The sequence below is a fragment of the Tupaia chinensis genome, unplaced genomic scaffold, assembly GCF_000334495.1.
Source record: "Tupaia chinensis unplaced genomic scaffold, TupChi_1.0 Scaffold000110_1, whole genome shotgun sequence".
Classification (NCBI taxonomy): Eukaryota; Metazoa; Chordata; class Mammalia; order Scandentia; family Tupaiidae; genus Tupaia; species Tupaia belangeri.
The window spans coordinates 1,022,096-1,024,162 of record NW_006159574.1 but is presented as its reverse complement, the minus strand read 5'-3'; positions in this window follow the sequence as shown (position 1 = coordinate 1,024,162).

Sequence of the window (2,067 nt, the reverse complement as noted above, 5' to 3'; positions counted from 1 at the left end):
GCCTCGGGTCTGAGTGGCGCCTTGGCAGGGAGAGCCTGTGCTTTCCCAGCTAAAAATGAAAGAAAGGAGTTACTGGAGGCGGTAGAGGCTGGGAAAAGGAGAGCACCCAAGGGCAGAGACCCACCGTCTACCCCAGACGAAGGGCCCTTGGCATCAGCCACCCGACTGAGAGTGCCCTGGCAGCCTGGCCCCAGGCCCCAAGTCCACGTCTCAGCAGATGGGTCGATTGGCCGGCGACAGTCCTTGCACAGAGGGGCCCTCTACACATCGCGCGCGGAGGACCTCCGCTGGACCGGGTCCGGCAGCTCGCAGTGGCGCCCAGCCCTCGCAGAAGAGCTCACGCTACGGATCCGCAGCAGCGCGGGCCCTCCCACTCCTTCTCTTTGCAGTCTTGGGGGAGCGCGGGGCCTCTCCGGGGCGCCCTCCAGGCTGAGGGCGTGAAAAGACGGCCCAAGCCCTCAGCGCTCTGCACTCTTTGTTTCTGCTCCCGGCAGAGCGGGATCAGCCCTGAGGGCGGAGGCGGGACAGCCAGTGGGGCGGGTCCTGGGCTCTGGACCCAGAGTTCCCCTTCCCAGAAAGCCGGCTGCGCGCCCTAAGGGTTGTGGAAGGCCCTAGGTTCCACCAGGAGGACTTGCCCAGGCCTTGCACTTGCCTAGGGCCTTGGAGGGTCGCAAGCCTGGGCCTTACCTGGTCCCTGCTGCTCTGGAGTGGCTCATGGAAAATCCGGCCCCCATAGAAGGCTCCCCAAACCTCTCTGAGTGGACTGGGCCCAAGCTGTCTGTCATCCTGGCAGGTAGCACGAGACCATTAACACTAACAATAATAGTAACGCCATCGTCATCGCCCTTAGCGGTAGCCAACAGCCTGGGTGACCACGCTGGACTGAACCACGTAATTATCAGCCACTTTAATGAATATTATTACAAGTCAGGCGACTGCACGATTGGCCTTTGATTTTCTATGGGCATGCAGCATAAATATGATGCAGTATTTGAGATCAGTAATATCTAGCGAGGCGCACCCGGAATGGCTCACAGACCCATGAGCAAGAACTTCCAGTGTGTGCTGAGGCCTGCCAGCCCTGGCGTGCAGGGCCAGAACGCGCTGCCACTCTCGTGCCTGCCCCTTCCCACCGGGCCTCCCTACTGGAGACCTGGAGAGGGCTGAGCTCACCGCCAGGATGGGACCGTGTGGCTTCCGGCTCCCCCAGGCCGGGCGTGCGGCTCAGCGTGTGCGAAGGAGGCATCAGGAAGGGCGATCGGTCTACCCAGAGGCGGGTTCCTGCCCCGCCCAGCGAATCTGCGCCTTCGGAATTGCGCGCGACCCTTTGTGGTCCTTCGCTATTAACCTCCCAGCGCGCGGCGACTCCGCCTAGCAGGCTGCAGCTTTCGGCCGAGCCGGGACCCTCCTGGCGGCGCTTGCGGAGCGCCGAGGCGAGTGGAGACCGCGGAGGTCGGATATTAAAGCAGCGGGAGGCAGAATGACTTTTAGCAGAGCCCCAGCGAGCGAACGGTGCCTCCTAGCCGGCCCTGGGCGGCCCGCGCACGCATTTGCATATATAGTGTCTGCCTGTTTGTACGCGCAGCACGCCCGGGCACACCTGTGCCGCGCGCCAGGGGCCCCCAACGATTTGCAAAAACGCCGTAGCGGGCCCCCAACGATTTGCAAAACCGCCGTAGCCCCCTTCTCAGTCAGGCTGGGGTCCCCCGCATGGCTCCTCGCTTGTCTCCCTGGAACGCTTAAGGTGGTGGGTCCACCCTGGAGACTTGGGGCCTGTGTTGAATGGCGGATCCCGACTCAGGCCTGGGGGTCAGACCGACCTCGCCCGACACTTGCTGGCGGAGCTTGGGGACAGCCAGGGAAGAAAGGGCCTTTGAGCACCAGGAAGTCCTAGTAGGCCAGACTTCTCGGTCCAGAACCCTTGCAGGGGCTCCTTCTCCGTAGGCCTGGGGGATGTGGCGGGTGGTCCTGGGCCGGAACTGGGACCCCCCTGGGCTTTGGAAGGTGGTGACTCAGCCTCGCCTCCCTGAGCAGGGATGAGGCAGGCCTTGGCGGGGAGGCGTGAGT